At 37.5% G+C, this 12,467-nt stretch overlaps 1 protein-coding gene across 2 annotated transcripts in view; it reads right to left on the reverse strand.

Moving 5' to 3' along the window:
- The window catches only part of FTO (FTO, alpha-ketoglutarate dependent dioxygenase), a 413,739-nt gene that overhangs the window by 174,996 nt on the left and 226,276 nt on the right, over positions 1 to 12,467 (reverse strand). The gene's annotated exons all lie outside the window — the stretch shown is intronic.

Below are 12,467 nucleotides of genomic sequence, written 5' to 3' on the forward strand. Positions count from 1 at the left end.
GCTATAAGGGCCTAACAATTTTGTGAGGAATTGTTTATTCTATGATCATGGCAACAGAAAGAAATTATGCTCAGAGTTTAACACATACATACTCATATTTACAACCTTTGCCTAGTTGTAGGAAGTCAGAGGGGAAAGCCTCTTTAAACAGTCAAGGCCTAAACACACTGTGTAAACTTCAAGTGAGAAAATTCAATACTCATCTAATTAATCATTTTCACTTGATCCCAACAAAACTGCAAAGCCTTTTGGTGTATATGTATGTTAAGATCTCTACAAAATATACAAAAATATTAATATGAAAACTGTACAAGTATAGCTTTAAATGTGAGCAGTGCCCAGTCATTTCAAGCATATACTTTTTTAAACATGTTCATGTAACTTCACATAAACTGAAGAGGAGAATTTAAAGCTGTCTGAAAGTTGTTCTACATTTAAACTGTGTCTTTTGGCAATACTCTTAACACAAAAACTGTTAAAGAAAAGAAAAGTAAAGCCTCCACATTGGTGTCTTAAGTACTCTAATTTCCTCACCCAATTTATGTCCATAAAACTATTTTCACAATGAAAATCCCAGCATAACTTGCCCTTCCACTGATTTTATATAATCTCTTTACAATCTGCATAATCTCTTTCTACCCTCATCTCCCAAGGACAAGGGGGCTTCCATCAGGTCTCTGTTGGACACACTTTAACTGGTTGGCAGCAGGATTTTTAGGCCTCGGCTGCAGAACCAAATTGCATGGTCTCTTCAGGCAATCCCACTGCTCAAAGGCTGACACCAACAAGTATCTAAAGCATGTCTAATTCCAAAGAAGCCCAGTTTCAAAGAGTATTCAAACAAACAAAAGCCTGTTTCCTTGGCTCTGTAGAACTTAACTCATGTATACCTAACGTGAGAGCTGTAAGGGATAACAAAGGGTTATTTAGCCCTTCCTCCATGTTTGAAAATACATATATTTTTTACCCTAAAATAAAAAATGCTGAAACAGATTCAAATGCACACATCAGAAGGGTCCCATCAATGTAATTAACAGCATAAATACATTTCTATTAAAAAAGGTTATTTCTCTTTGGAATTAGATAATCTTAAAACATCATTGTCATTCCTTTAAAAATTAAAATTCCTTTTGCAAATATATTCTAGTTTTTGGAAAAAAAGTTTTATATTGACCTATGTTGTTAGGAAATTTTACTTCCTAACATTTTCATCTCGGTATTATAAAAGTCATGGATACTTTCCAAAAGATTTTTTTCCAACTTACCAGGTCCCCAAATTAATATACTTTCTTCCCATATTTTCCTGCACAAGAATGACATGTTTGACAAAATGAGTTGTGCTCCTACTATCTTTATAATTTTTGTTATATGTCCTAGCTGCCCATAGCCTGATTGTTTTCAGATTCTAGGCCCTGATTTTCCATCCTAATTGGCATGGCTGCATTAAGAACCTATAAATTATGATAGACAGGACCCTAAAAACATAGGAGAAAATAGATAATAAGGCTCTTATTCCCAGTATCTAGAAAACTTTATTCTTCACATTATTTAGAAGTTACCTATAGTTGCTTTGTTTCAGGGGAACCCTGGACAGACTCAAGAAAAAAAAGGATAGATTTAAGAAGGGATATGAAAAAGAAGCACTGCAGAGGAAAAGAGATATTCATATGTGCTTGACTTTAAGAAACCTTGCTATATTAAAGAATAAAAGCTACATCAATTCCCAAAAGTAACAGAGGATAAGGGATTATTCAATCCACAAAAAGGGTCTTTCCTTTATAAATGAATTAGCTCCAGGGTTCTTTTAAATGCTCACCTTCCCTAGCCTAGTCAAATGATTATTCAAGTTCCAAAAATTTCATTTATATGCAACTTTCCAAGCCCATGCCTAGCATATATTGAAAGTTACACCCAACTCAATGTATAAAATAAATATGACAGACAGGGGGACAGTTCTTGGGATGAAGGAAGTAACTATGGTTGCAATGAGAAAATAACAACAACAACAACAAAAGAAGGGTGGGTCAGGAATGCCTCTATAGACACTGAAATACAATAACCAAGTTGAAGACAGCATCCTCATCCTTTTAAATTTTAGAATGAAAAGGACCCAAAGCACTAAAGACACGAAAGGACACTGAATTGCCAAAACAGCATGTTTTCCTAAGGCAGTTAATGGTGATATTTTCCTCTTCTTCGAGTGTCATCTCCTCCAAACTTGACTTCACCTAGGAAAGATTAATAGGCCATTTACCCATGAGCAGAAGCATGGATGACATGGCTGTCTCAAGAGAATCATAAATCCGAAAATATCAACATATTCTCACTCCTTCCAGAGCCTAAAACATAGCCTGGTCTCAAAACTTGGGAAAAGTGTACAGCATTGCTGAGAGAAATAATTTGTAGGTTAAGTTCCATGCCATAGTAACTCTTTCTGACTGAGTTCAAAACCTAGGGGAGCATGGAAATATTGACAAGCCTCAAGCCACAATCCACAAGGAGCAAGTTGGAACCAATAACATTCTCTCCTTCAGTTTCATCTCAAACTTAATTAATATCCTTGACTCTGAATCTGTGACAATTCAACAAGAAAGTCACTAAGTATTCTATTCTTCAAAGCAAAATTAAAAAACTCAAATATCTCAACCTGTGTATAATCAAAAACTCAGAGAATGAGTAACTTCTAAATGTCTCACTTGATTTAGAGAACTGGAAACGATATGCCATATGAGAACCATGATGCCATCAGAGGAACTATATACCAGACACTATCCAGATGCACAAGGAGCCTGTAGCACGTTAAAAAAAAATCTTCAATGATGCAAAAGATTTGATAATAGTTTTGATTTTTGGAATTGGCTAAAAGAGTCCAGTAAGAAAATGGTAAGATAGGTGACCATGCTGAGTAATATTTTTGGCTAAAAAAATTGGTTTGATTATAAAGTATGAGTGATATAAATTTCTTTTTGTGGCTCATAAATTGGCTACAAAAGGCAATTCCAAAATAATTTTTTTGAATTCCAAAGATATTTTTGACAATGGCAGTATTATTGAGATAGGATATAGCTCCAAAGATAACATGAAATATTACAATCTTCTGAGTTGTAAAAATTCACAGATTAAAAAAGAATCATTGAATTTCAGAGTTACAAAGGACTTTGGCAGCCACCCAATCCAACCCATACCCGAGAAAGGATCCCTACTACAACATATCTGAAAATCTGACATCTAATTTCTTCTAGAAGACCTCTAAAGAGGGTGAACTTACAACTTCGTGAGGCATCTAATTCCACTTTGGGACATCTCTAATCATTAGAAAGTTTTAACTTTTACCAAGACTAAATATGCCTCTGTGTATATTCTACTCATTATTCCTGGTTCTTCCCTCTCCAGCCAAATAGAACAAATCTAATCTCTTTTCCACATAACTGAGACAACTATCATCTCTACCTTAATTCTTTCCTTCTCCAGGCTAAATATCCCCAATTCTTTCAACCATTCATCAAATGACACAGGTTCAAAGCCATTTACCAACCCTTTTGCCCTCTTCTGGACACACTCTAACTAAGCAATGTCCTTTTCAATCTGTGCTACTCAGACCTGAACATTATATTACAAAAAGAGTCTAACAGGGTTGAATGACAGAACTGACAGAAGTATAACATAGGAGTCAGAAGTCACCTAATCTGAATCTGGAAAATGATACCAATTTTCTTGGGTGGTTCATAAATTGGCTATAAAAGACAATTCCAAAATAACTTATTACCACTTGCTACCTGTAGAACAGTAATACAGTTTCTTTCCCTCTATGGCTCTCAATTTCCTCATCAATAAAATGAAAGCATTAAATGAGATAATGTCTAGTTTCTTCCAGGTCTAAAATTCTATTATGCTAAAATTCAAGTCAACAAATATTTATTAAGGTCCTATTATGTGCTTGGAACTTTGCTAAGTGCTGGGGACACAAAAATAGCAAAAGACTATCTCTGTTCTCAAGGAGCTCCCAATTGAATGGTGGAGACAACATGCAAGTAACTAAATGCAAAAAAAAAGATACCCAGTATAAATTACATTACAGTAAATGACCATGGTAATCTAGTACATGATAAACCCAAAGATCCAAGCTTTTGGAACAAAAACTCATTATTTGACAAAAACTGCTAGGAAAACTGGAAAATAGTATGGCAGAAATAGAGAACAGCATCTCACACCATATACCAAGATAAGGTCAAAATGGGTACATGATTTACACATAAAGGGTGACACATAAGCAAATTAAGATAGCATGAAATAATTTATTTGTAAGATTTATAAATAAGGGAAGAATTTAGGATGAAAGAAAAGATAGCACTACATAATGTAAAATAGATAATTTTGATGATATAAAATTAAAAAGTCTTTGCACAAAGCCAATGTAACCAAAATTATAAGGAAAGTAGAAAACTGGGTGGAAATTTTTGCAACAAGTATCTCTGGTAAAGGCCCCACTTCTCAAATATATAGAGAACTGAGCCAAATTTATAAAAATACTAGTCATTCCCCAATTGATAAATGGTCAAAGGATATGAACAGGCAGTTTTCAGACAAAGAAATCAAAGCTATCTATAGTCACATGAAAACATGCTCTAAATCATTATTGATTAGAGAAATGCAAATTAAAACAACTCTGAGGTACCACTTCACACCTATCAGAGTAGCTAATATGACAAAAAAGGAAAATGTTGGATGTTGGAGGGAACATGGGAAAACTAATACACTATTGGTGAAGTTGTGAACTGATCCAACCATTCTGGAGAGCAATTTGTAACTATGCCCAAAGGGTTACAAAACTGTGCATACCCTTTGATCCAGCAATACCACTGCTAGATCTATAGACTACAGACATCCAAAAAAAGGGAAAAGGACCTATTTGTACAAAAATATTTATAGCAGCTTTTTTGTGGTTGCTAAGAATTGGAAATCAAAGGGATGCTCATCAATAGGGCAATGGCTAAACAAGCTGTGGTACATGATTGCAATGGAATATTATTGTGCTGTAAGAAATAACAAGCGTATGATTTCAGAAAAACCTAGAAAGACTTACATGAACTGATGCACAGTGAAGTAAACAGAACCAGGAGAATATCGTACACAGTAACAATATTGTTTGATGAAGAACTGTGAATGACTTAGCTATTCTCAGCAATACAACAATCCAAGACAACCCCAAAAGACTGATGATGAAGCATACTATCTGCCTCCAGAGAAAGAACTAATATTAATTGAATACAAACTGAAGCATGCTATTTTTAATTTTCTTTTTCTTTCTTTCTTTCTTTCTCTTTCCTTCTTTTTTTTCCTTTTATTCCAGTCTTCTTGTACAAAATGATTAATATGGAAATGTTTTACATAATTGCATATGTATAACCTATATTTGATTGCTTATTATCTCAGGGAGGAAGCAGGGATAGAATTTGGAACTCAAAACTTTAAATAAAAATGCTTCAAAAATGGAAAAAAAAAAAGTTAAAGAATTGTGTCCAAGAAAACATGTTAAAATGAAAATCTTTCTGGTAGGAATAAAAAAAAATTAACCTATATATATATATATGTGTGTGTGTGTGTGTGTGTGTGTGTATACATATACATACACACACACATATACATACACAGAGAGGATAATTTTAGGATAACCAACAGAAGGAAGACATGAGCATTAAGGGGAATAACAAAAGGCTTCTTATAGAAGGTGAGATTTTACCTGAGACTTGAAGGAAACCAGTCAAGCCAAGAGACAGAAATGAAGAGGGAGAGAACTCCAGGCATGGGGGACAGCCAGTGAAAATTCCCAAAGTTGGGAGATGGAGTGTCTTATATGAGAAACAGTAGGGATGCTGGTATCCCTGGATCACAGAGTATGAAAAAGTAAAAAGGGCCCAGGTCATGAAGGGCTCTGAAAGCCAAATGGAGGATTTTTTATTTTATTTTGGAGGTAATAGAGAGTTAGTGCAGTTTATTAAATGTGGTGGGGTGAGGGGAGGAAAAGGAGGAAGGGAAGGGGTGGACCTGTGCTTTAGGAAGATCAATACAATGGCTGAGGGGAAGATGGTCTGGAGTGGGGAGAGATTTGAGGCAGGGTGACCAAACCAGCAAGCCACTACAATAGTTCAGGCATGAGGTGATGAGGGTCTATATCAGGATGGTAGCAGTGTCAGAGGAGAAAAAGAGACATATACTAGAGATAATTATAAAGGCAGAATGAACAGAACTTGGCAACTGATTGGATATGGGGTGAGGCAGGGGAGGAGGATGGTGAGAGAGAGGGGCTGAGGATGACAAAGAGGTTGTAAGCCTGGATGATTGGAAAGATGGTAGTGCTCAAGACAGTTATAGGGAAGTTAGCAAAAGGGGAGGACCTAAGAGGAACAAAGAAACATTTATTGAGCTCCTATTGTGTGCAACCTCTTCATTTTATAGATAGACAAACTGAGTCCTGGAGTGGTTAAGTGTACAAGGAGCGGCAAGGAAGTCATTGTTCCTGGATCACACAGTATGTGGAGGGGAGTAAATTACAAGACTGGAAAAACAGGAAGGCACCAGGTTACAAAAGGTTTTAAAAATCAAATGAAAGATAATCTCCTTACTAGTTGCATGACTCTATACAGGGTCATATAACTAGTAAGGAGCAAAGTTAGGGCTAGAATAAAGGTCTTTTAACTCCATGTTAGTGTTCAATCAAGCATTTATTAAGGATCTACTAAGTACCAACGACTGTACCAGGTGCTGGGTTATTGTTGTTGCTATTCAGTCATGTCTGACTCTTCATGACCCCCAGATGAGGAACTGAGGCAAATAGGTATTACATGATTTGCCCAGGGTCACACGGATAACAAGTATCTGAGGTAGGATTTGAAAAATCTTCCTGACTCCAGGAAGAGCTCTAGTGCTCTATCCAGTGCACTATTGAGTTGCCCTAGGTGCTAGGTACATACAAAGAAAGAATGAAACAAACCCTACTCTCAAGGAGATTTTATGTTCTATTACATCACAAAGTCTAGCAAACAGTTAAAAATTCAATTAAATTAAAAGATTCATTACTTTATGATCCCAGTAAGTTTCAAGATTTGCAAAGTGGAAGATTTTACTTTCTTTACTCAATAGGTTAAACATTTGTTCAAACTTTGGTTAACCAAGACGGAGGAAGGAAAAATAGCTGTGCCCTAAGGACCGTTGGAGAGCCTTAGTTTCTTCTGCCTTAATAATCTGGGCTTTCTAAGAGACAGATGATCACTCAGCCATGAATTTGTAACCCCCTCATCTACCAATTTAAGATGAATCACTTCAACTATTTCTCCTTTGATATAGTATCTGTTATTCATTCATTTACACAGCAAACATTAAGTATCAACAATGTGAAACGCCACGTACACTATGCTCAGTTGAAAATATTTCCTCATTTTAGTCACAGAGGATCAGCACTTACATGCAATCGGGAATGTGGACACTCTGAATTAGTTATGTGAGAGACTTTCAAGGCAAACAGTCTAGAAGTTGAATATGCTAACTTCAGAGTAAAATCTGGAAACATTGTCTTCATTAATAATGATTTTCATTTAGCTTTTTTTTCAAATGTTCCTTCCCAATGTGACTATATCCTTGAACTGACCAAGATGCTACTTCTCTGGCACAGCCACAGAGACACACTACTCTCACCAGTTCACCACATTTCTCCCCAAGAAGAACCATGGAAGCAAGATGGTGGTCAAAAAGTCGGCTTGTTATTCCTGCTTTCTCAGCAAAAATCCAGCTAATGTGCTTCTAAAGTACAAGGGCATAAACTTCAACATCCCAGTGGGACAAAAAAAAAAAAGGGTAATGTCCTTGCTGGGGGGAGGGGAGAAAACTGTGCCATTTCTATCGCTTATGTGTGTCTACCTCATTTTAGGAGTCCATTTCCCCTTTACACACACAAATTACAAAGATACGCTCCGACTGATAACAAGGGCTAAAGGTTCAACTTGTGAAGAAACTCAGTTTAAGATGTTATCAGCTAGGAAAGCTATTTCCTCACATCAACACTACATAGGGCTGTCAGAAACCCAACCAGTATCACCCCTCTTTAAAAGGGCAGGAGCACTTTTTCCCCCTAAAGAAAAGCACAAAACCTACTACTCTAGCTATAGTCCCATCAAAGAAAGGTTGCCCTTAGGTCTTCCTTCATTTAATGATAGTTAGTGAAAGATTATTGTCTTGTGGGGCCTCTGTAGTCCAATGCTGAGTGATGTCTTAACATTTCCTAAAATGAACTGGATGGGCATCACCTCAGATTTCTACCATGCTTAGGTTCTCAGGTCAAAAGAATAAATAAACACTTCTCTCAGCCCTTCTGCCTGCCTTATCTCCCCCTCCTATGAGCAGGAGGTTTTGGGGGGTGCTATCATTTACACAATGTTGAAACTTTCTTTCCTCCATTTCCTGAATTGGAGGAAAAGTATCCTGGATGACCTCCTCTGAGAGATAACACCAAATAACTATTGGGTGTTGTGTACACTGGATTACTTAAGGCACTTGTCTTCATAATTCCCTACCTATCCCCTTCCCCCCAACCCCAGTGAGGAAAGTAGGATATAAGCTTACGGTATTAAACCAAGTCACAAAGATAATAAAATCCAGAAGTCCACAAACAAATAAGCCTTTTATTCCTAACTAGAGGGGCACTCATCTTGAAGACCCACATCATTAATTTCTCAAGTGAAAGAACTCAGCAGGCAGAAAGACAATTTACATATCAGTTCTTGACAAAGATCAGCAAAACAAATTCTGGGGTTCCTAGCATCTTCTTGCATGTAGTCAGGAGAGGCAACTGATGAGTCAGGGCAAATGTTATTCTAGTTAAGTTATAAGATTCTAAACAAAGGCCCAAAGTAGCCTTAACATAACATTTTGCTGCTCTTTTCAAAGAGGTTTCACATCATCTTAGCCTTTGATTTGTAATATCCCAGAATTCCACTCATCTATTTGTATCACAGTAACCTCCTTGCCTGCAGTAGCTTAAGCTGGCCATAACTATACCCACCATTAGAGCCTTGCGGGTAAATGTATGAATACTCAGACTGGAAAAGATGGTCCCCATGGTCGTCCGTGGGGAATCCTGACCACTTGCAAGCATTTAACCTCCAAACCTTATGTCTGCTGTCAGAAGGAACGAGGCTAGACATCTGCATTCCAATTGGCAACTTTTGTGCTTTGGATTTTGGGGTAAAAAATGGCTTGTGTTTGTCAGTGAAAGCAAATACAAAAAAAAAAAGGTAGAGAGGAAAAAAGTGTTGTTTATAGAAGCCAGCTGCTCCAGCTTTGGCGCCAGCAGCTCCTCATCCTGCTATTTTACGCCTGCAACCCCACTGCCCCCACTGGCACAGGTACAACTAAATGTTGACTTCAATGCTTCGGAGAGCACTCAACTGATTTTGTACATGATTAATTGCCAAAGACATGGCTGACCATATGGAACAGAGAAAGCATCAAGTAATTCATACTTCTGTATGTGATCATTTGGCCCCTGTTGTTTTAATGTACAGGAAAGAGCTAGTATAGCACAGACCTGGTGTCTTGCCCTTGACAGCCCATTAAGAAATCTCAAAGCACCTAGTTGAAGTTATGCTGTTGGCTTTTCAATAGCAGCCTAATAAAACAGAAGCAAAGCTTTCCAACTAGTCTTAAATCTTTCACATACAGTACATTAACCACTGCTGCTAAAACAACTGGTTTCTTATGATAGGAAATGGGATTTGATTTCTAGCCTCTGCATACTTACTGAAAGCCCTTTTCTGACCTTCGCAGAGTTTACAAAATCATTGTTCTTTCTTTCCTGCCATTTCCAAGTTTCTTGCCATAGAGGACCTAATAGATTTGTTGAAGGTTCAGTATATTCTACATTTACTCACTGTCTGTATGCAGTCTGTATAATAATAAAGGCTGACTCGTGGGGAACTGGAATGGCATAATTATTTTTTTCCAGGAGGATAGGAATCACTCTAGCATCTCAAACATTAACCTCCTTGAAAGAAACCATACACAGAGGGGGAAAAAAAAACTTCAGAAAAACAGTTATTCTCCATGACTCTTCATCTCCTCATTCAGTAAAATCCAACTCAATTTGTAAAAGAATATCAATTTATTTTCCAGTTGTTCCACTCTTTGCTGAGTGTGACACTCCATGCCAGGCAAAGGAGGAAGGTTCAGGCTCAGATGCAATGTCAGTGTCACACACGGCAGTCGATTAGCTTTATCCACTATTAAAATCTTTTCAGACAGTTACTTCCAGTTGGGGAGAGGAGGGGAAGGGGGGAATATTTCCACAGTGTTTTCCTTTCAAGGATTTTCAAATGACAGTGCTAAAAAGTTTAATCCCATCAGCACAGTCCTTTTGGCAGTTCTGACATATGCTGGCAGAGATGCCTTTCTTGGCACCTTCTATTAGAAAATATTTATATGAGTTTTTGTCTGTGGATTTTCTAGATGTCCTAACACCCAAAGAAATCATATAAGGGGAAATCTCTCTGCCTCAATATTCACCAGCAGGATTGTAAGTTCTCCTGCTGCTGAAGTCAGCTAACAATACATTTAGAGATGCAAGTCAAAGGGATGTTCCTTTTCTTCCTAGGAAAACACCAACAACTTCTAGTGTGAGCAATTCAAATGAAGAATAAGACTATGAAATGTACTGTGTGTGTGTGTGTGTGCATGTGTGTATACACGTGGATATGTGTATCTGTGTCTACTTGTAAGCATGGTAAGGTCAAAGAAACAAGAACATTTTAAAAGTCTATACTATATTTTAAAAATTAAACAATACTATAAAAGCTAAAGTTTCAAGACAGAACTTTTGGACTAGAAAACTCTTTACAAAGGAACATTTCTATATAAATTCAGATTTATAAAGCACTTGTGACCATCCTATATCCATCCCATGAGGTAGGTTAATAGTATTCACCCCATTCTGCAGACAGGAATATCTAATGACAGGTCAAATTAAAGGCAGAGAAAAGATTGGAACTTTCAGTCCTAAAATTTCTAGCCCTTTGTTTATCACCCTAGTATACAAATGAGAATGCAATAGCATAAAGTTCCATTCCTGCATTACCCTTAGTAAAGAAAGCAAATAGTTTTAAAACACATCACTACCCTATAAATTACTTTCTAATGAAGAATTAAAATTAGATTCTTTATATCATTTCATGTACTACACAAATCATACGCACATATATACATACACACAATTCTGTGTAACAAATGGTATAGTGGTTTCTGATTTATTTTTACAATGACCTTGTATCTGGATATTTAATGGCCTCATCGTTATCTTTTTGCCTATGTCTATTTTTTTTTTTTTTTTTGGAAAAAGGCACTGGCTCCCAGCTATATAACTAGCTCCCAATTCCTAAAAAATGGGCATGAAACTGCTGATATTTCTGAGGACATTTTGCTATACTCAGCTAGGCTTTAAGGGTAAAACATAGCCAGCTAGCTACACCAAGTATTAAACAACTGAGCCACTCAAGATGTTTGGAATAAAAGTGGCTTAGCACCTTCAGATCCTTGGGTGAGTGAAAGGTTACCCTTTTGCCAGATCCTCCCTCAGAACAGCTCCCTCCATCACCCAAACATCAATAACACAAAGAATGAAGTGGGTCTGCCATGCACACTGGATTATATGAAGTGTAAAACATTGGGGGGAAGGGAAAGAGGGGGGAAAGGCCTTTGAAAGGAAACAGGGGGAAAAAGAAATCACACTTGCAAGAGGATCCAGCTGACAGCTCAGTCCCTAACAAGTGAGACAAGTGAATATGTTTGGAGACATTGTGAATGCGGGAAGAGAGCAGGCCTTTTGTCTGTAGCCCTACAGTGTGTCTTTAACCCAACTGCTGCCTGCATCGCTGAACATATGTTTTCTGCACAAGAACTGAAGCAGAAAAAGGGCTCTTTGTTATAATTCACTCCTTTGTATGGACCTCTCTCTCCCCCAACCAATGCTCTCTTTTGGTCGCATCTCAACTCGAGTTGCAGTTAAGGCCAGCCAAAGTCCTAGTAATAATTTACTACTGCCCGGGAATTGTGGTTGAGGGGACACACAGCAGAGACCCCACTTCTACCACAGGCATAGAAACTGCTCTCTGCCATCTTGGTGACACCTCATCAGCATAATCAGAGCTGCTCTTTGTACACACAGCATTCCCTAGAGTACATGGCCTGAGGAGCTATCTCAGAGTCAAGCAGGGAAATACTCTCCACGTTAGGCCAATTATGACGACAGAGAAGAGCTTGCCAGCATCAGATGACCTTCATTCAGACGTGACTTCTACATCTTTCCATTTTCCCCACATTTAATTAAGAGACCAAACTAACAAGCTTGAACTCTTGCATTTGAGCTGTTGAGCTGGTACACACACACACACACACACACACACACACACACACACACACACACA

Source organism: Vombatus ursinus, unplaced genomic scaffold (genome assembly GCF_900497805.2).
Source record: "Vombatus ursinus unplaced genomic scaffold, bare-nosed wombat genome assembly UNPS02014793.1, whole genome shotgun sequence".
In the NCBI taxonomy this organism is placed as follows: domain Eukaryota; kingdom Metazoa; phylum Chordata; class Mammalia; order Diprotodontia; family Vombatidae; genus Vombatus; species Vombatus ursinus.